Source organism: Barbus barbus (genome assembly GCF_936440315.1).
Source record: "Barbus barbus genome assembly, chromosome: 16".
Classification (NCBI taxonomy): domain Eukaryota; kingdom Metazoa; phylum Chordata; class Actinopteri; order Cypriniformes; family Cyprinidae; genus Barbus; species Barbus barbus.
The window spans coordinates 24371482-24394961 of record NC_136744.1 but is presented as its reverse complement, the minus strand read 5'-3'; the positions used below and the strand labels follow the sequence as shown (position 1 = coordinate 24394961).

Here is a 23480-nt window from a genome sequence, read left to right as displayed (position 1 = left end):
TATGTATTTATTCCTACCCTTACATATTTTAATTAAAACTCGTAATATAGTGTGTGGGGGGGGGTATATTCTACCGCAAAATTATCGCAAAATTATGTTTTGATGAATGATTTTAGTTTTGTTGTTATTACCTAATCGTTATTAGGGCCCAAGCCAGTAAGGCGCAGGGCCCTATTGTTCTTCTAAGGATTATTAGGGCCCAAGCCAGTAAGGCGCAGGGCCCTATTGTTCTTCTAAGGATTATTATTTTTTTATTTTTTTTTATTTATTTATTTTTTTTTTTTTTTTATTTCAATCATCCGGGCACTTTTGGGGGCCTTAACGTGCCCGAAAACTCTCGAAAATTGGCACGCACGTTGGAACCTGCGGCCATTAGGACGCCGCTGAGGCTGGGACCCGGGCGTGGCACAGGGGCTCTACGGCGCCCCCTGGAAAATTGTCAGAAAGCTTGATGTATAGCTCACACATACTTGCACGTATTCATATGAAACTCGGTACACATATAGAACTCATTGAGCCGAACAACTTCCGCGCAGCATGTCATAGGCTCCGCCCAACAGGAAGTCGGCTATTCAGGGCTGTTTAAAAAGCGCATGCTCTGGAATTTGATATACTCCTCTGAGGATTTCCATACGATTGCCACCAAACTCGGTGAACATGATCTCAAGACATTGGGGACGCTAAATTGCGAAGATATTTTTGATATGTCGAACGGTTTGCCCGTGGCGAGGCGATGAAGTTATGGCGAAAAATGAGACCCAGGAAATGCCTAATAACGTCCACATACATTGTATGATGTTGATCAAACTCCAGTGGTTTGTTCGTTGTATGATGCCGATCGGATAGATGTGACTATTATGACTGAAAGTTATAGCGCCACCAACTGGCTGCAGGAAGTGTGTCGTTTTCAAAATTATTTGAATTCAGCATCTTATTTTTACTCGATTTGCTTCAAACTTCACCAGAATAATGTCAAAACACGGCCGATGTAAAACTGTGAAGGGAATATTGATATCTAAAATTATGTTGCCATGGCAACGTGTCAAAGTTGAAAATTCGTTTCTGGTGATTTTGAGGCAGATAACATGTTTAGAATGTCATGAAACTCAACACACATATCAGTATTAATGATAGTTAGACACTGGAAAAACCTCATAAACGGGCGTGGAAGAGGCACTCTATAGCGCCACCTTTTGTCAAAAATGGGGGGGTTAGTTTTAGCTACAGACACCAAACTCGGTACATAAATTGTTCTTATTAATCCGGACAACTTTCTAATTTACAGTCATTAGCTACGACCAACAGGACGTCGGCTATATTTATTTTAATGTGGGTTTTTTTTTAAAACGGGCTGTAAACAAATTCATACTCCTCAAAGCAGAAACACGTAAATCACACCAAACATTTTTTCTCATGATGCCAAAATACTGAAGATGCTAAATTGCGGACGGATTTAGGATATCTTGAACGATGATTTAATGGCAATTTATTAAAGTTACAGTAAAAAAGAGATTTTTTTTTTTTTTTTATCTTTTAAGAGCAGCTTCCAAACACTTCATAAAAAATTACATACACAGAACAATACAGTCTGAGGATATGTGATTAATTTCATGAATTTACAATACACTATGCAGAGGAGAAAATTTAAAAACTATCAGACAGTTGTTACAATGCTTCTATGAGTGAGAGTTCCCTGTCAGCCTGCAGCTGAGTGAGGGGGTGGGGGTGGGGTGTGAGTGACTGTGTGAGTGACTGTGTGGATTGAGGAGCTGGGTGAGAGAGAGAAAGAGAGAGAGGGTCTGTTTTTTTTAAATCTTTAAAAAATGCTTATAAAGCATTAAAGGTTTTCATAACACTTTATAATTAAGTCTCAATTGTTAACAGTAGGGAATGCATTAATTAACATGAACTAACAATGAAAAATATAATTTTTTACAGCATGTTAATTCTTCATTGATAGTATGAACTTACAATGAACTAACAATGAACAAAATATTTTTAATGTTAGAAAAATAGTCATGTTCAAAAGAGAAACTTTAAAATTTAATAATATATTAACACATTTTGGAATTAATATTGATCAACATTAAATGGAATATAATTATTAATGATTATATATATATAATGATAGCTACAGACACCAAACTTGGTACATAAATTGTTCACATTAAGCCGGACAACTTTCTAATTTACAGACATTAGCTACGACCAACAGGAAGTCGGCTTTTTTTTTTTATGTGTTTTTTTTTTTCAAAACGGGCTGTAAACAAATTCATACACCTCCAAGCAGAAACCACAAATTCACACCAAACACAGAACAAGACAGTCTGAGGATATGTGATTAATTCCATGAATTTACAGTACACTATGGCGAGAAGAAAATTTTAAAACTTATCAGAGATATCCTGTCACTGTGCTTCTAATGTGTGCGGTAGGTGACTGGGTGAGTGACTGACTGTGTGAGTTCAGTGAGTGTGGAGGGGGAGAGAGAGAGAGAGAGAGAGAGAGAGAGAGAGAGAGAGAGTCTGTTTAAACTTCTCAATAAAATCCTTAAAAAATGCTTAAAGCATTAAAGGTTTTGATAACACTTTATAATTGAGTCTCATTTGTTAACAGTAGGGAATGCATTAATTAACATGAACTAACAATGAAAAATATATTTTTTAAAGCATGTTAATTCTTCATTGATAGTATGAACTTACAATGAGCTAACAATGAACATAATATTTTTAATATTAGAAAAATAGTCATGTTCAAAAGATAAAACTTTAAAATTTAATATATTAACACATTTTGGAATTGATTTTAAACATTAAAACATTGATTTCAACATTAAATGGTATATATTTATTAATGATGTAAATTAACAACAGTTAAATAATGTTGTTTTTTAACATTGGTTAATTCACAAATAACATTAAATATTAACAATATATTTTTTACTTTATTCATTTGTGTTAGAAAAAATTATTCATTTTAGTTAATGGAAAAATAAATCATTAAAAAATGCTTATAAATCATTAAAACCTTTGGTAACTATAATAATTTCTCATTTGTTAGCATTAGTAAATGCATTAACTAACATCAACTACCAATGAAAAATATATTTTCATAGAATTTAAAGTTTTATATGTTGTTCTGTGTGTGTGTGTTTCACAGAGTTGATGGTTTGGATTAACCCTTTAATTGCCGTATCCCTTAAAACCAAACTGCCAGAGGGTTACTGTGATGCTTGTGCTCGCTGGGCACCGTTTTATCGATGCCACCGGGGTGGCGTATGCTGACGGCTTGGGCCCGTCATCGCTGCTCGCAGCTATATTTAGGGCCCAAGCCAGTAAGGCGCAGGGCCCTATTGTTCTTCTAAGGATTATTAGGGCCCAAGCCAGTAAGGCGCAGGGCCCTATTGTTCTTCTAAGGATTATTATTTTTTTTTTTATTTTTTTTATTTTTTATTTCAATCATCCGGGCACTTTTGGGGGCCTTAACGTGCCCGAAAACTCTCGAAAATTGGCACGCACGTTGGAACCTGCGGCCATTAGGACGCCGCTGAGGCTGGGACCCGGGCGTGGCACAGGGGCTCTACGGCGCCCCCTGGAAAATTGTCAGAAAACTTGATGTATAGCTCACACATACTTGCACGTATTCATATGAAACTCGGTACACATATAGAACTCATTGAGCTGAACAACTTTCACGCTGCATGTCTTAGGCTCCGCCCAACAGGAAGTCGGCTATTCAGGGCTGTTTAAAAAGCGCATGCTCTGGAATTTGATATACTCCTCTGAGGATTTCCATACGATTGCCACCAAACTAGGTGAACATGATCTCAAGACATTGGGGACGCTAAATTGCGAAGATATTTTTGATATGTCGAACGGTTTGCCCGTGGCGAGGCGATGAAGTTATGGCGAAAAATGAGACCCAGGAAATGCCTAATAACGTCCACATACATTGTATGATGTAGATCAAACTCCAGTGGTTTGTTCGTTGTATGATGCCGATCGGATAGATGTGACTATTATGACTGAAAGTTATAGCGCCACCAACTGGCTGCAGGAAGTGTGTCGTTTTCAAAATGCTTTGAATTCAGCATCTTCTTTTTACTCGATTTGCTTCAAACTTCACCAGAATAATGTCAAAACACGGCCGATGTAAAACTGTGAAGGGAAGATTGATATCTAAAAGTATGTTGCCATGGCAACGTGTCAAAGTTGAAAATTCGTTTCTGGTGATTTTGAGGCAGATAACATGTTTAGAATGTCATGAAACTCAACACACATATCAGTATTAATGATAGTTAGACACTGGAAAAAGCTCATAAACGGGCGTGGAAGAGGCACTCTATAGCGCCACCTTTTGTCAAAAATGGGGGGGTTAGTTTTAGCTACAGACACCAAACTCGGTACATAAATTGTTCTTATTAATCCGGACAACTTTCTAATTTACAGTCATTAGCTACGACCAACAGGAAGTCGGCTATATTTATTTTAATGTGGGTTTTTTTTTAAAAACGGGCTGTAAACAAATTAATACTCCTCCAAGCAGAAACACGGAAATCACACCAAACATTTTTTCTCGTGATGCCAAAATACTGAAGATGCTAAATTGCGGACGGATTTAGGATATCTTGAACGATGATTTAATGGAAATTTATTAAATTTACAGTAAAAAAGAGAATTTTTTATTTTTTTTTATCTTTTAAGAGCAGCTTCCAAACACTTCATAAAAAAATTACATACACAGAACAATACAGTCTGAGGATATGTGATTAATTTCATGAATTTACAATACACTATGCAGAGGAGAAAATTAAAAAACTATCAGCCTGCTTCTGAGTGAGAGCTCCTGCCACTGCTTCTGAGTGAGGGGTGGGGGTGGGGTGTTGTGGGGTGTGAGTGACTGTGTGGATTGAGCCAGTGGGTGAGAGAGAGAAAGAGAGAGAGAGAGGGTCTGTTTTTTAAAATCTTTTAAAAATGCTTATAAATCATTAAAGATTTTGATAACACTTTATAATAAGGTCTCAATTCTTAACATTAGGAAATGCATTAATTAACGTGAACTAACAATGAAAAATATATTTTTACAGCATGTTAATTCTTCCATGATAGTATGAACTAACAAAGAACAATTTTTTTTAAAGCATTTATTAATCTTTTTAATGTTAGAAAAATAATCATGTTCAAAAGATAAACTTTAAAATTTAATAATATATTAACACATTTTGGAATTAATATTGATCAACATTAAATGGTATATAATTATTAATGATTATATATATATATATAATGATAGCTACAGACACCAAACTCGGTACATAAATTGTTCTTATTAATCCGGACAACTTTCTAATTTACAGTCATTAGCTACGACCAACAGGAAGTCGGCTATATTTATTTTAATGTGTTTTTTTTTTTTTTTAAACGGGCTGTAAACAAATTCATACTCCTCCAAGCAGAAACCAAAAATTCACACCAAACATTTTTTCACATGCCTCCAAGATACTGAAGATGCTACATTGCGGACCGATTTAGGATATCTTGAATGGTGATTTAATGGCAATTTATTAAAGTTACAGTAAAAAAGAACACTTTTTTTTTTTTTTTTATCTTTTAAGAGCAGCTTCCAAACACTTCATAAAAAATTACATACACAGAACAATACAGTCTGAGGATATGTGATTAATTCATGAATTTACAAGACACTATGCAGAGGAGAACATTTAAAAACTATCAGAGTTCTCCTGTCTCTGTGCTTCTAATGTTTGCGGTGGGTGACTGACTGTGTGAGTTCAGTGAGTGTGGAGGGAGAGAGAGAGAGAGAGAGAGAGAGAGGGTCTGTTTAAACTTCTCAATAAAATCCTTAAAAAATGCTTATAAAGCATTAAAGGTTTTGATAACACTTTATAATGAAGTCTCATTTGTTAACAGTAGGGAATGCATTAATTAACATGAACTAACAATGAAAGATATATTTTTTACAGCATGTTAATTCTTCATTGATAGTATGAACTTACAACGAACTAACAATGAACAAAATATTTTTAATATTAGAAAAATAGTCATGCTCAAAAGATAAAACTTTCAAATTTAATAATATATTAACACATTTTGGAATTAATATTGATCAACATTAAATGGTATATAATTATTGTTGATGTTAACTAACAACAGTTAAATAATGTTGTTTTTTAACATTGGTTAATTCACAAATAACATTAAATATTAACAATATATTTTTTACTTTATTCATTTGTGTTAGTAAATTATTCATGTTAGTTAATGGAAAAATAAATAATTAAAAAATGCTTATAAATCATTAAAAGCTTTGGTAACTATAATAATTTCTCATTTGTTAACATTAGTAAATGCATTAACTAACATCAACTACCAATGAAAAATATATTTTCACAGAATTCCAAGTTTTATATGTTGTTCTGTGTGTGTGTGTTTCACAGAGTTGATGGTTTGGATTAACCCTTTAATTGCCGTATCCCTTAAAACCAAACTGCCAGAGGGTTACTGTGATGCGCGTGCTCGCTGGGCACCGTTTTATCGATGCCACCGGGGTGGCGTATGCTGACGGCTTGGGCCCGTCATCGCTGCTTGCAGCTATATTTATTTTTTTTTTTTTTTTTTTTTTTTTTTTTTTTTTTTTATTTCAATCATCCGGGCACTTTTGGGGGCCTTAACGTGCCCGAAAACTCTCGAAAATTGGCACGCACATTGGAACCTGCGGCCATTAGGACGCCGCTGAGGCTGGGACCCGGGCGTGGCACAGGGGCTCTACGGCGCCCCCTGGAAAATTGTCAGAAAACTTGATGTATAGCTCACACATACTTGCACGTATTCATATGAAACTCGGTACACATATAGAACTCATTGAGCTGAACAACTTTCACGCAGCATGTCTTAGGCTCCGCCCAACAGGAAGTCGGCTATTCAGGGCTGTTTAAAAAGCGCATGCTCTGGAATTTGATATACTCCTCTGAGGATTTCCATACGATTGCCACCAAACTCGGTGAACATGATCTCAGGACATTGGGGACGCTAAATTGCGAAGATATTTTTGATATGTCGAACGGTTTGCCCGTGGCGAGGCGATGAAGTTATGGCGAAAAATGAGACCCAGGAAATGCCTAATAACGTCCACATACATTGTATGATGTAGATCAAACTTCAGTGATTTGTTCGTTGTATGATGCCGATCGGATAGATGTGACTATTATGACTGAAAGTTATAGCGCCACCAACTGGCTGCAGGAAGTGTGTCGTTTTCAAAATGCTTTGAATTCAGCATCTTATTTTTACTCGATTTGCTTCAAACTTCACCAGAATAATGTCAAAACACGGCCGATGTAAAACTGTGAAGGGAAGATTGATATCTAAAATTATGTTGCCATGGCAACGTGTCAAAGTTGAAAATTCGTTTCTGGTGATTTTGAGGCAGATAACATGTTTAGAATGTCATGAAACTCAACACACATATGAGTATTAATGATAGTTAGACACTGGAAAAAGCTCATATACGGGCGTGGAAGAGGCACTCTATAGCGCCACCTTTTGTCAAAAATGAGGGGGTTAGTTTTAGCTACAGACCCCAAACTCGGTACATAAATTGTTCTAATTAATCCGGACAACTTTCTAATTTACAGTCATTAGCTACGACCAACAGGAAGTCGGCTATATTTATTTTAATGTGGGTTTTTTTTAAAAACGGGCTGTAAACAAATTAATACTCCTCCAAGCAGAAACACGGAAATCACACCAAACATTTTTTATCATGATGCCAAAATACTGAAGATGCTAAATTGCGGACGGATTTAGGATATCTTGAACGATGATTTAATGGCAATTTATTAAAGTTACAGTAAAAAAGATCATTTCTTTTTTTTTTTTATCTTTTAAGAGCAGCTTCCAAACACTTCATAAAAAATTACATACACAGAACAATACAGTCTGAGGATATGTGATTAATTTTATGAATTTACAATACACTATGCAGAGGAGAAAATTTGAAAACTATCAGAGAGTTAGACTTAGACTGCTTCTGAGTGAGAGATCCCTGTCAGCCTGCAGCTGAGTGAGGGGTGGGGGTGGGGTGGGGTGTGAGTGACTGTGTGAGTGACTGTGTGGATTGAGCCAGTGGGTGAGAGAGAGAAAGAGAGAGAGAGGGTCTGTTTTTTTAAATCTTTAAAAAATGCTTATAAATCATTAAAGATTTTGATAACACTTTATAATAAGGTCTCAATTCTTAACATTAGGAAATGCATTAATTAACGTGAACTAACAATGAAAAATATATTTTTACAGCATGTTAATTCTTCCATGATAGTATGAACTAACAAAGAACAATTTTTTTAAAGCATTTATTAATCTTTTTAATGTTAGAAAATTAGTCATGTTCAAAAGATAAACTTTAAAATGTAATAATATATAAACACATTTTGGAATTAATATTGATCAACATTAAATGGTATATAATTATTAATGATTATATATATATATATATATATATATATATATATATATATATATATATATATATATATATATATATATATATATATATATATATATATATATATATAATGATAGCTACAGACACCAAACTCGGTACATAAATTGTTCTTATTAATCCGGACAACTTTCTAATTTACAGTCATTAGCTACGACCAACAGGAAATCGGCTATTTTTTTTTTTTATGTGTTTTTTTTTTTTTTAAACGGGCTGTAAACAAATTCATACTCCTTCAAGCAGAAACCAAAAATTCACACCAAACATTTTTTCACATGCTTCCAAGATACTGAAGATGCTACATTGCGGACTGATTTAGGATATCTTGAACGGTGATTTAATGGCAATTTATTAAAGTTACAGTAAAAAAGAACACTTTTTTTTTTTTATCTTTAAAGAGCAGCTTCCAAACACTTCATAAAAAATTACATACACAGAACAAGACAGTCTGAGATATGTGATTAATTTCATGAATTTACAATACACTATGGAGAGCAGAAAATTAAAACTATCAGAGTTCTCCTGTCTCTGTGCTTCTAATGTGTGCGGTGGGTGACTGGGTGGGTGACTGACTGTGTGAGTTCAGTGAGTGTGGAGGGGGAGAGAGAGAGAGAGAGAGAGAGAGGGTCTGTTTAAACTTCTCAATAAAATCCTTAAAAAATGCTTATAAAGCATTAAAGGTTTTGATAACACTTTATAATTAAGTCTCTTTTGTTAACAGTAGGGAATGCATTAATTAACATGAACTAACAATGAAAAATATATTTTTTACAGCATGTTAATTCTTCATTGATAGTATGAACTTACAATGAACAAAATATTTTTAATATTAGAAAAATAGTCATGTTCAAAAGATAAAACTTTAAAATGTAATAATATATTAACACATTTTGGAATTGATTTTGATAAACATTAAATGGTATATATTTATTAATGATGTAAATTAACAACAGTTAAATAATGTTGTTTTTAACATTGGTTAATTCACAAATAACATTAAATATTAACAATATATGTTTTACTTTATTCATTTGTGTTAGAATAAATTATTCATGTTAGTTAATGGAAAAATAAATCATTAAAAAATGCTTATAAATCATTAAAACCTTTGGTAACTATAATAATTTCTCATTTGTTAGCATTAGTAAATGCATTAACATGAACTACCAATGAAAAATATATTTTGACAGAATTTAAAGTTTTATATGTTGTTCTGTGTGTGTGTGTTTCACAGAGTTGATGGTTTGGAATAACCCTTTAATTGCCGTATCCCTTAAAACCAAACTGCCAGAGGGTTACTGTAATGTGTGTGCTCGCTGGGCACCGTTTTATCGATGCCACCGGGATGGCGTATGCTGACGGCTTGGGCCCGTCATCGCTGCTCGCAGCTATATTTAGGGCCCAAGCCAGTAAGGCGCAGGGCCCTATTGTTCTTCTAAGGATTATTATTATTTTTTTTTTTATTATTTTTTATTTCGACTATCCGGGTACTTTTGGGGGCCTTAACGTGCCCGAAAACTCTTGAAAATTGGCACGCACATTGGAACCTGCGGCCATTAGGACGCCACAGAGGCTGGGACCCGGGCGTGGCACAGGGGCTCTACGGCGCCCCCTGGAAAATTGTCAGAAAACTTGATGTATAGCTCACACATACTTGCACGTATTCATATGAAACTCGGTACACATATAGAACTCCTTGAGCTGAACAACTTTCACGCTGCATGTCTTAGGGTCCGCCCAACAGGAAGTCGGCTATTCAGGGCTGTTTAAAAAGCGCATGCTCTGGAATTTGATATACTCCTCTGAGGATTTCCATACGATTGCCACCAAACTTGGTGAACATTATCTCAAGACATTGGGGACGCTAAATTGCGAAGATATTTTTGATATGTCGAACGGTTTGCCCGTGGCGAGGCGATGAAGTTATGGCGAAAAAGGAGACCCAGGAAATGCCTAATAACGTCCACATACATTGTATGATGTAGATCAAACTTCAGTGATTTGTTCGTTGTATGATGCCGATCGGATATATGTGACTATTATGACTGAAAGTTATAGCGCCACCAACTGGCTGCAGGAAGTGTGTCATTTTCAAAATGCTTTGAATTCAGCATCTTATTTTTACTCGATTTGCTTCAAGCTTCACCAGAATAATGTCAAAACACGGCCGATGTAAAACGGCGAAGGGAATATTGATATCTAATATTATGTTGCCATGGCAACGTGTCAAAGTTGAAAATTCGTTTCTGGTGATTTTGAAGCAGATAATATGTTTAGAATGTCATGAAACTCAACACACATATCCATTTTAATGATAGTTAGACACTGGAAAAAGCTCATAAACGGGCGTGGAAGAGGCACTCTATAGCGCCACCTTTTGTCAAAAATGGGGGGGTTAGTTTTAGCTACAGACACCAAACTCGGTACATAAATTGTTCTTATTAATCCGGACAACTTTCTAATTTACAGTCATTAGCTACGACCAACAGGAAGTCGGCTATATTTATTTTAATGTGGGTTTTTTTAAAAAACAGGCTGTAAACAAATTCATACTCCTCCAAACAGAAACACGTAAATCACACCAAACATTTTTTCTCATGATGCCAAAATACTGAAGATGCTAAATTGCGGACGGATTTAGGATATCTTGAACGATGATTTAATGGAAATTTATTAAAGTTACAGTAAAAAATAGATTTATTTATTTTTTTTTATCTTTTAAGAGCAGCTTCCAAACACTTCATAAAAAATTACATGCACATAACAATACAGTCTGAGGATATGTGATTAATTTCATGAATTTACAATACACTATGGAGAGCAGAAAATTAAAAAACTATCAGAGAGTTATTAAACTGCTGAGTGAGAGCTCCCTGCCAGTCTGCCTCTGAGTGAGGGGTGGGGGTGGGGTGGGCTGTGAGTGACTGTGTGGATTGAGGCAGTGGGTGAGAGAGAGAAAGAGAGAGAGAGGGTCTGTTTTTTAAAATCTTTAAAAAATGCTTATAAATCATTAAAGATTTTGATAACACTTTATAATAAGGTCTCAATTCTTAACATTAGGAAATGCATTAATTAACGTGAACTAACAATGAAAAATATATTTTTACAGCATGTTAATTCTTCCATGATAGTATGAACTAACAAAGAACAATTTTTTTTAAAGCATTTATTAATCTTTTTAATGTTAGAAAAATAATCATGTTCAAAAGATTAACTTTAAAATGTAATAATATATAAACACATTTTGGAATTAATATTGATCAACATTAAATGGTATATAATTATTAATGATTATATATATAATGATAGCTACAGACACCAAACTCGGTACATATATTGTTCTTATTAATCCGGACAACTTTCTAATTTACAGTCATTAGCTACGACCAACAGGAAATCGGCTATTTTTTTTTTTTATGTGTGTTTTTTTTTTTTAAACAGGCTGTAAACAAATTCATACTCCTCCAAGCAGAAACCAAAAATTCACACCAAACATTTTTTCTCATGATTCCAAAATACTGAAGATGCTACATTGCGGACGGATTTAGGATATCTTGAACGGTGATTTAATGGCAATTTATTAAAGTTACAGTAAAAAAGAACACTTTTTTTTTTTTTTTTTTATCTTTTAAGAGCAGCTTCCAAACACTTCATAAAAAATTACATACACAGAACAAGACAGTCTAAGGATATGTGATTAATTCGTGAATTTACAATACACTATGGCGAAAGGAACATTTTAAAACTTAGAGTTCTCCTGTCAATGTGTTTCTAATGTGTGCGGTAGGTGACTGGGTGGGTGACTGACTGTGTGAGTTCAGTGAGTGTGGAGGGGGAGAGAGAGAGAGAGAGAGAGAGGGTCTGTTTAAACTTCTCAATAAAATCCTTAAAAAATGCTTATAAAGCATTAAAGGTTTTGATAACACTTTATAATTAAGTCTCATTTGTTAACAGTAGGGAATGCATTAATTAACATGAACTGACAATGAAAAATATATTTTTTACAGCATGTTAATTCTTCATTGATAGTATGAACTTACAATGAACTAACAATGAACAAAATATTTTTAATATTAGAAAAATAGTCATGTTCAAAATATAAAACTTTCAAATTTAATAATATATTAACACATTTTAGAATTAATATTGATCAACATTAAATGGTATATAATTATTGTTGATGTTAACTAACAACAGTTAAATAATGTTGTTTTTTAACATTGGTTAATTCACAAATAATATTAAATATTAACAATATATTTTTTACTTTATTAATTTTTGTTAGTAAATTATTCATGTTAGTTAATGGAAAAATAAATAATTAAAAAATGCTTATAAATCATTAAAAGCTTTGGTAACTATAATAATTTCTCATTTGTTAGCATTAGTAAATGCATTGACTAACATCAACTACCAATGAAAAATATATTTTCACAGAATTTAAAGTTTTATATGTTGTTCTGTGTGTGTGTTTCACAGAGTTGATGGTTTGGATTAACCCTTTAATTGCCGTATCCCTTAAAACCAAACTGCCAGAGAGTTACTGTAATGCGTGTGCTCACCGGGCACCGTTTTATCGATGCCACCGGGGTGGTGTATGCTGACGGCTTGGGCCCGTCATCGCTGCTTGCAGCTATATTTTTTTTTTTTTTTTTTTTTTTTTTTTTTTTTTTTTTTTTTTTTTTTTTTTCAATCATCCGGGCACTTTTGGGGGCCTTAACGTGCCCGAAAACTCTCGAAAATTGGCACGCACATTGGAACCTGCGGCCATTAGGACGCCGCTGAGGCTGGGACCCGGGCGTGGCACAGGGGCTCTACGGCGCCCCCTGGAAAATTGTCAGAAAACTTGATGTATAGCTCACACATACTTGCACGTATTCATATGAAACTCGGTACACATATAGAACTCATTGAGCCGAACAACTTCCGCGCAGCATGTCTTAGGCTCCGCCCAACAGGAAGTCGGCTATTCAGGGCTGTTTAAAAAGCGCATGCTCTGGAATTTGATATACTCCTCTGAGGATTTCCATACGATTGCCACCAAACTCGGTGAACATGATCTCAAGACATTGGGGACGCTAAATTGCGAAGATATTTTTGATATGTCGAACGGTTTGCCCGTGGCGAGGCGATGAATTTATGGCGAAAAATGAGACCCAGGAAATGCCTAATAACGTCAACATACATTGTATGATGTAGATCAAACTTCAGTGATTTGTTCGTTGTATGATGCCGATCGGATAGATGTGACTATTATGACTGAAAGTTATAGCGCCACCAACTGGCTGCAGGAAGTGTGTCGTTTTCAAAATGATTTGAATTCAGCATCTTATTTTTACTCGATTTGCTTCAAACTTCACCAGAATAATGTCAAAACACGGCCGATGTAAAACTGTGAAGGGAATATTGATATCTAAAACTGTGTTGCCATGGCAACGTGTCAAAGTTGAAAATTCGTTTCTGGTGATTTTGAGGCAGATAACATGTTTAGAATGTCATGAAACTCAACACACATATGAGTATTAATGATAGTTAGAAACTGGAAAAAGCTCATAAACGGGCGTGGAAGAGGCACTCTATAGCGCCACCTTTTGTCAAAAATGAGGGGGTTAGTTTTAGCTACAGACCCCAAACTCGGTACATAAATTGTTCTAATTAATCCGGACAACTTTCTAATTTACAGTCATTAGCTACGACCAACAGGAAGTCGGCTATATTTATTTTAATGTGGGTTTTTTTTAAAAACGGGCTGTAAACAAATTAATACTCCTCCAAGCAGAAACACGGAAATCACACCAAACATTTTTTATCATGATGCCAAAATACTGAAGATGCTAAATTGCGGACGGATTTAGGATATCTTGAACGATGATTTAATGGCAATTTATTAAAGTTACAGTAAAAAAGATCATTTTTTTTTTTTTTTAATCTTTTAAGAGCAGCTTCCAAACACTTCATAAAAAATTACATACACAGAACAATACAGTCTGAGGATATGTGATTAATTTCATGAATTTACAATACACTATGCAGAGGAGAAAATTTGAAAACTATCAGAGAGTTAGACTTAGACTGCTTCTGAGTGAGAGATCCCTGCCAGCCTGCAGCTGAGTGAGGGGTGGGGGTGGGGTGGGCTGTGAGTGACTGTGTGAGTGACTGTGTGGATTGAGCCAGTGGGTGAGAGAGAGAAAGAGAGAGAGAGGGTCTGTATATATATATATAATGATAGCTACAGACACCAAACTCGGTACATAAATTGTTCTTATTAATCCGGACAACTTTCTAATTTACAGTCATTAGCTACGACCAACAGGAAATCGGCTATTTTTTTTTTTTATGTGTTTTTTTTTTTTTTTAAACGGGCTGTAAACAAATTCATACTCCTTCAAGCAGAAACCAAAAATTCACACCAAACATTTTTTCACATGCTTCCAAGATACTGAAGATGCTACATTGCGGACTGATTTAGGATATCTTGAACGGTGATTTAATGGCAATTTATTAAAGTTACAGTAAAAAATAACACTTTTTTTTTATCTTTAAAGAGCAGCTTCCAAACACTTCATAAAAAATTACATACACAGAACAAGACAGTCTGAGATATGTGATTAATTTCATGAATTTACAATACACTATGGAGAGCAGAAAATTAAAACTATCAGAGATCTCCTGTCTCTGTGCTTCTAATGTGTGCGGTAGGTGACTGGGTGGGTGACTGACTGTGTGAGTTCAGTGAGTGTGGAGGGGGAGAGAGAGAGGGAGAGAGAGAGAGAGAGAGAGTCTGTTTAAACTTCTCAATAAAATCCTTAAAAAATGCTTATAAAGCATTAAAGGTTTTGATAACACTTTATAATTAAGTCTCTTTTGTTAACATTAGGGAATGCATTAATTAACATGAACTAACAATGAAAAATATATTTTTTACAGCATGTTAATTCTTCATTGATAGTATGAACTTACAATGAACAAAATATTTTTAATATTAGAAAAATAGTCATGTTCAAAAGATAAAACTTTAAAATGTAATAATATATTAACACATTTTGGAATTGATTTTGATAAACATTAAATGGTATATATTTATTAATGATGTAAATTAACAACAGTTAAATAATGTTGTTTTTAACATTGGTTAATTCACAAATAACATTAAATATTAACAATATATGTTTTACTTTATTCATTTGTGTTAGAATAAATTATTCATGTTAGTTAATGGAAAAATAAATCATTAAAAAATGCTTATAAATCATTAAAACCTTTGGTAACTATAATAATTTCTCATTTGTTAGCATTAGTAAATGCATTAACTTACATCAACTACCAATGAAAAATATATTTTCACAGAATTTAAAGTTTTATATGTTGTTCTGTGTGTGTGTGTTTCACAGAGTTGATGGTTTGGATTAACCCTTTAATTGCCGTATCCCTTAAAACCAAACTGCCAGAGGGTTACTGTAATGTGTGTGCTCGCTGGGCACCGTTTTATCGATGCCACCGGGGTGGCGTATGCTGACGGCTTGGGCCCGTCATCGCTGCTCGCAGCTATATTTATTTTTTTTTAATTTTTTTTTTTTTTTTATTTCAATCATCCGGGCACTTTTGGGGGCCTTAACGTGCCCGAAAACTCTCGAAAATTGGCACGCACATTGGAACCTGCGGCCATTAGGACGCCGCTGAGGCTGGGACCCGGGCGTGGCACAGGGGCTCTACGGCGCCCCCTGGAAAATTGTCAGAAAACTTGATGTATAGCTCACACATACTTGCACGTATTCATATGAAACTCGGTACACATATAGAACTCATTGAGCTGAACAACTTCCGCGCAGCATGTCATAGGCTCCGCCCAACAGGAAGTCGGCTATTCAGGGCTGTTTAAAAAGCGCATGCTCTGGAATTTGATATACTCCTCTGAGGATTTCCATACGATTGCCACCAAACTCGGTGAACATGATCTCAAGACATTGGGGACGCTAAATTGCGAAGATATTTTTGATATGTCGAACGGTTTGCCCGTGGCGAGGCGATGAAGTTATGGCGAAAAATGAGACCCAGGAAATGCCTAATAACGTCCACATACATTGTATGATGTTGATCAAACTTCAGTGATTTGTTCGTTGTATGATGCCGATCGGATAGATGTGACTATAATGACTGAAAGTTATAGCGCCACCAACTGGCTGCAGGAAGTGTGTCGTTTTCAAAATGCTTTGAATTCAGCATCTTATTTTTACTCGATTTGCTTCAAACTTCACCAGAATAATGTCAAAACACGGCCGATGTAAAACTGTGAAGGGAATATTGATATCTAAACTTATGTTGCCATGGCAACGTGTCAAAGTTGAAAATTCGTTTCTGGTGATTTTGAGGCAGATAACATGTTTAGAATGTCATGAAACTCAACACACATATGAGTATTAATGATAGTTAGACACTGGAAAAAGCTCATAAACGGGCGTGGAAGAGGCACTCTATAGCGCCACCTTTTGTCAAAAATGGGGGGGTTAGTTTTAGCTACAGACACCAAACTTGGTACATAAATTGTTCTTATTAATCCGGACAACTTTCTAATTTACAGTCATTAGCTACGACCAACAGGAAGTCGGCTATATTTATTTTAATGTGGGTTTTTTTTAAAAACGGGCTGTAAACAAATTAATACTCCTCCAAGCAGAAACACGGAAATCACACGAAACATTTTTTATCATGATGCCAAAATACTGAAGATGCTAAATTGCGGACGGATTTAGGATATCTTGAACGATGATTTAATGGCAATTTATTAAAGTTACAGTAAAAAAGATAATTTTTATTTTTTTTTATCTTTTAAGAGCAGCTTCCAAACACTTCATAAAAAATTACATACACAGAACAATACAGTCTGAGAATATGTGATTAATTTCATGAATTTACAATACACTATGCTTAGGAGAAAATTTAAAAACTATCAGAGAGTTGATATAATGCTTCTGAGTGAGAGGTCCTGTCAGCCTGCAGCTGAGTGAGGGGTGGGGGTGGGGTGGGCTGTGAGTGACTGTGTGAGTGACTGTGTGGATTGAGGCAGTGGGTGAGAGAGAGAAAGAGAGAGAGAGGGTCTGTTTTTTTAAAATCTTTAAAAAATGCTTATAAATCATTAAAGATTTTGATAACACTTTATAATAAGGTCTCAATTCTTAACATTAGGAAATGCAATAATTAACGTGAACTAACAATGAAAAATATATTTTTACAGCATGTTAATTCTTCCATGATAGTATGAACTAACAAAGAACTTTTTTTTTAAAGCATTTATTAATCTTTTTAATGTTAGAAAAATAATCATGTTCAAAAGATTAACTTTAAAATGTAATAATATATAAACACATTTTGGAATTAATATTCATCAACATTAAATGGTATATAATTATTAATGATTATATATATATAATGATAGCTACAGACACCAAACTCGGTACATAAATTGTTCTTATTAATCCGGACAACTTTCTAATTTACAGTCATTAGCTACGACCAACAGGAAATCGGCTATTTTTTTTTTTTATGTGTTTTTTTTTTTTTTAAACGGGCCGTAAACAAATTCATACTCCTTCAAGCAGAAACCAAAAATTCACACCAAACATTTTTTCACATGCTTCCAAGATACTGAAGATGCTTCATTGCGGACCGATTTAGGATATCTTGAACGGTGATTTAATGGCAATTTATTAAAGTCACAGTAAAAAATAACACTTTTCTTTTTTTTTATCTTTTAAGAGCAGCTTCAAAACACTTCATAAAAAATTAAATACACAGAACAATACAGTCTGAGGATATGTTATTAATTCCATGAATTTACAATACACTATACAGAGGAGAACATTTTCAAACTTATCAGAGTTCTCCTGTCTCTGTGCTTCTAATGTGTGCTGTAGGTGACTGGGTGGGTGACTGACTGTGTGAGTTCAGTGAGTGTGGAGGGAGAGAGAGAGAGAGAGAGAGAGAGAGAGAGAGAGAGAGAGAGAGAGAGAGAGAGAGAGAGAGAGAGAGAGAGAGAGAGAGGGTCTGTTTAAACTTCTCAATAAAATCCTTAAAAAATGCTTATAAAGCATTAAAGGTTTTGATAACACTTTATAATTAAGTCTCATTTGTTAACAGTAGGGAATGCATTAATTAACATGAACTAACAATGAAAAATATATTTTTTACAGCATGTTAATTCTTCATTGATAGTATGAACTTACAATGAACTAACAATGAACAAAATATTTTTAATATTAGAAAAATAGTCATGTTCAAAAAATAAAACTTTAAAATGTAATAATATATTAACACATTTTGGAATTGATTTTGATAAACATTAAATGGTATATATTTATTAATGATGTAAATTAACAACAGTTAAATAATGTTGTTTTTTAACATTGGTTAATTCACAAATAACATTAAATATTAACAATATATTTTTTACTTTATTAATTTGTGTTAGAAAAAATTATTCATGTTAGTTAATGGAAAAATAAATCATTAAAAAAAGCTTATAAATCATTAAAACCTTTGGTAACTATAATAATTTCTCATTTGTTAGCATTAGTAAATGCATTAACTAACATGAACTACCAATGAAAAATATATTTTCACAGAATTTAAAGTTTTATATGTTGTTCTGTGTGTGTGTGTTTCACTGAGTTGATGGTTTGGATTAACCCTTTAATTGCCGTATCCCTTAAAACCAAACTGCCAGAGGGTTACTGTGATGCTTGTGCTCGCTGGGCACCGTTTTATCGATGCCACCGGGGTGGCGTATGCTGACGGCTTGGGCCCGTCATCGCTGCTCGCAGCTATATTTAGGGCCCAAGCCAGTAAGGCGCAGGGCCCTATTGTTCTTCTAAGGATTATTATTAGGGCCCAAGCCAGTAAGGCGCAGGGCCCTATTGTTCTTCTAAGGATTATTATTTTTTTTTTTTTTTATTTTTTTTTATTTCAATCATCCGGGCACTTTTGGGGGCCTTAACGTGCCCGAAAACTCTCGAAAATTGGCACGCACATTGGAACCTGCGGCCATTAGGACGCCGCTGAGGCTGGGACCCGGGCGTGGCACAGGGGCTCTACGGCGCCCCCTGGAAAATTGTCAGAAAACACGATGTATAGCTCACACATACTTGCACGTATTCATATGAAACTCGGTACACATATAGAACTCATTGAGCCGAACAACTTCCGCACAGCATGTCTTAGGCTCCGCCCAACAGGAAGTCGGCTATTCAGGGCTGTTTAAAAAGCGCATGCTCTGGAATTTGATATACTCCTCTGAGGATTTCCATACGATTGCCACCAAACTCGGTGAACATGATCTCAAGACATTGGGGACGCTAAATTGCGAAGATATTTTTGATATGTCGAACGGTTTGCCCGTGGCGAGGCGATGAAGTTATGGCGAAAAATGAGACCCAGGAAATGCCTAATAACGTCCACATACATTGTATGATGTAGATCAAACTCCAGTGGTTTGTTCGTTGTATGATGCCGATCGGATAGATGTGACTATTATGACTGAAAGTTATAGCGCCACCAACTGGCTGCAGGAAGTGTGTCGTTTTCAAAATGCTTTGAATTCAGCATCTTCTTTTTACTCGATTTGCTTCAAACTTCACCAGAATAATGTCAAAACACGGCCGATGTAAAACTGTGAAGGGAATATTGATATCTAAAATTATGTTGCCATGGCAACGTGTCAAAGTTGAAAATTCGTTTCTGGTGATTTTGAGGCAGATAACATGTTTAGAATGTCATGAAACTCAACACGCATATCAGTATTAATGATAGTTAGACACTGGAAAAAGCTCATAAACGGGCGTGGAAGAGACACTCTATAGCGCCACCTTTTGTCAAAAATGAGGGGGTTAGTTTTAGCTACAGACCCCAAACTCGGTACATAAATTGTTCTAATTAATCCGGACAACTTTCTAATTTACAGTCATTAGCTACGACCAACAGGAAGTCGGCTATATTTATTTTAATGTGGGTTTTTTTTAAAAACGGGCTGTAAACAAATTAATACTCCTCCAAGCAGAAACACGGAAATCACACCAAACATTTTTTATCATGATGCCAAAATACTGAAGATGCTAAATTGCGGACGTATTTAGGATATCTTGAACGATGATTTAATGGCAATTTATTAAAGTTACAGTAAAAAAGATAATTTTTTTTTTTTTTTATCTTTTAAGAGAAGCTTCCAAACACTTCATAAAAAATTACATACACAGAACAATATAGTCTGAGGATATGTGATTAATTTCATGAATTTACAATACACTATGCTTAGGAGAAAATTTAAAAACTATCAGAAAGCTGTTAGACTGCTGAGTGAGAGATCCCTGTCACTGCAGCTGAGTGAGGGGTGGGGGTGGGGTGGGGTGGGGTGTGACTGTGTGAGTGACTGTGTGGATTGAGGAGCTGGGTGAGAGAGAGAAAGAGAGAGAGAGGGTCTGTTTTTTAAAATCTTTAAAAAATGCTTATAAATCATTAAATAAGGTCTCAATTCTTAACATTAGGAAATGCATTAATTAACGTGAACTAACAATGAAAAATATATTTTTACAGCATGTTAATTTTTCCATGATAGTATGAACTAACAAAGAACAATTTTTTTAAAGCATTTATTAATCTTTTTAATGTTAGAAAAATAGTCATGTTCAAAAGATAAACTTTAAAATGTAATAATATATTAACACATTTTGGAATTAATATTGATCAACATTAAATGGTATATAATTATTAATGTTTATATATATATAATGATAGCTACAGACACCAAACTCGGTACATAAATTGTTCTTATTAATCCGGACAACTTTCTAATTTACAGTCATTAGCTACGACCAACAGGAAGTCGGCTATATTTATTTTAATGTGGGTTTTGTTTTTAAACAGGCTGTAAACAAATTCATACTCCTCCAAACAGAAACACGTAAATCACACCAAACATTTTTTCTTATGATGCCAAAATACTGAAGATGCTAAATTGCGGACGGATTTAGGATATCTTGAACGATGATTTAATGGCAATTTATTAAAATTACAGTAAAAAAGAGAAAACTTTTCTTTTTTTTTTTTCTTTTAAGAGCAGCTTCCAAACACTTTATAAAAAATTACATACACAGAACAATACAGTCTGAGGATATGTGATTAATTTCATGAATTTACAATACACTATGCGGAGCAGAAAATTTAAAAACTATCAGAGTTCTCCTGTCTCTGTGCTTCTAATGTTTGCGGTAGGTGACTGGGTGGGTGACTGACTGTGTGAGTTCAGTGAGTGTGGAGGGGGAGAGAGAGAGGGAGAGAGAGAGAGGGTCTGTTTAAACATCTCAATAAAATCCTTAAAAAATGCTTATAAAGCATTAAAGGTTTTGATAACACTTTATAATTAAGTCTCATTTGTTAACAGTAGTGAATGCATTAATTAACATGAACTAACAATGAAAAATATATTTTTTACAGCATGTTAATTCTTCATTGATAGTATGAACTTACAATGAACTAACAATGAACAAAATATTTGTAATATTAGAAAAATAGTCATGTTCAAAAGATAAAACTTTAAAATGTAATAATATATTAACACATTTTGGAATTGATTTTAAACATTAAAACATTGATTTCAACATTAAATGGTATATATTTATTAATGATGTAAATTAACAACAGTTAAATAATGTTGTTTTTTAACATTGGTTAATTCACAAATAACATTAAATATTAACAATATATTTTTTACTTTATTCATTTGTGTTAGAATAAATTATTCATTTTAGTTAATGGAAAAATAAATCATTAAAAAATGCTTATAAATCATTAAAAGCTTTGGTAACTATAATAATTTCTCATTTGTTAGCATTAGTAAATGCATTAACTAACATCAACTACCAATGAAAAATATATTTTCACAGAATTTAAAGTTTTATATGTTGTTCTGTGTGTGTGTGTTTCACAGAGTTGATGGTTTGGAATAACCCTTTAATTGCCGTATCCCTTAAAACCAAACTGCCAGAGGGTTACTGTAATGTGTGTGCTCGCTGGGCACCGTTTTATCGATGCCACCGGGATGGCGTATGCTGACGGCTTGGGCCCGTCATCGCTGCTCGCAGCTATATTTTTTTTTTTTTTTTTTTTTTTTCAATCATCCGGGCACTTTTGGGGGCCTTAACGTGCCCGAAAACTCTCGAAAATTGGCACGCACATTGGAACCTGCGGCCATTAGGACGCCGCTGAGGCTGGGACCCGGGCGTGGCACAGGGGCTCTACGGCGCCCCCTGGAAAATTGTCAGAAAGCTTGATGTATAGCTCACACATACTTGCACGTATTCATATGAAACTCGGTACACATATAGAACTCATTGAGCTGAACAACTTTCACGCAGCATGTCTTAGGCTCCGCCCAACAGGAAGTCGGCTATTCAGGGCTGTTTAAAAAGCGCATGCTCTGGAATTTGATATACTCCTCTGAGGATTTCCATACGATTGCCACCAAACTCGGTGAACATGATCTCAGGACATTGGGGACGCTAAATTGCGAAGATATTTTTGATATGTCGAACGGTTTGCCCGTGGCGAGGCGATGAAGTTATGGCGAAAAATGAGACCCAGGAAATGCCTAATAACGTCCACATACATTGTATGATGTAGATCAAACTTCAGTGATTTGTTCTTTGTATGATGCCGATCGGATAGATGTGACTATTATGACTGAAAGTTATAGCGCCACCAACTGGCTGCAGGAAGTGTGTCGTTTTCAAAATGCTTTGAATTCAGCATCTTATTTTTACTCGATTTGCTTCAAACTTCACCAGAATAATGTCAAAACACGGCCGATGTCAAACTGTGAAGGGAAGATTGATATCTAAAATTATGTTGCCATGGCAATGTGTCAAAGTTGAAAATTCGTTTCTGGTGATTTTGAGGCAGATAACATGTTTAGAATGTCA

General features: G+C 34.7%; 1 protein-coding gene across 1 annotated transcript in view; it reads left to right on the top strand.

The window, feature by feature from the left end:
• The window catches only part of LOC306882457 (solute carrier family 35 member F3-like), a gene marked incomplete at both ends in the record, with an annotated part of 89509 nt that overhangs the window by 884 nt on the left and 65145 nt on the right, over positions 1 to 23480 (top strand). The gene's annotated exons all lie outside the window — the stretch shown is intronic.